Below are 691 nucleotides of genomic sequence, written 5' to 3' on the forward strand. Positions count from 1 at the left end.
CCCAGTTGAGAAACACTGGGCTAATTCAAATTCATTAAACTTCACCTCTGATTTATAGATGAAAACCTAAAGTCTGATTGTTATATGGTCAAACTATATTATGGCTATTGCTGATTAAGTTCCAAGTTAAAATTATATGATAATAGCAAGAACTCGTGGCCATCACCTATAACATTAAATAAAAATGTAAAAAATGCCATCCCAAGAAAAAGACAAGATGTTAAGCAAAAGCAATACAAACGTGAGCAAACTACTTGTAGCTGAATGCAACTTTAGACAATCTGGTGGTCCCGAACTCTTGTGATATGATGGAGACCAGGAAGAGGGGGTGGTGGGAAAGGACATTAGGGTCAGACATGGCTTTTAAAGCAGAGAATATGGACAGTCATCTGATGGATAAATATCAGAGGAAGCATGTAGTTACTACAGAGGGAATATGGCAAGGAAAAATTTAAGACTTTGGCATAAGCAAAAGAGATTACTGAATATCCTCTTATACCCCTAAATTGTAGATAACCGACAGCAAAGCAAATAGTTCTTGTCTAAAGATATGCCAATAATTGTCTGCTGGAGGGGCAATGCCCCCCACAGTGAGAAAAGCCAGTTTTGCTCCCATTTGTAAACTCATTTTAACATTCCTTTACTCCATATAGATTCATGGCTCACTCCTCCTTTAAAAGTGTTTTGCCTA

The sequence above is a fragment of the Galeopterus variegatus genome, unplaced genomic scaffold, assembly GCF_000696425.1.
Source record: "Galeopterus variegatus unplaced genomic scaffold, G_variegatus-3.0.2 Scaffold13203, whole genome shotgun sequence".
NCBI lineage: Eukaryota > Metazoa > Chordata > Mammalia > Dermoptera > Cynocephalidae > Galeopterus > Galeopterus variegatus.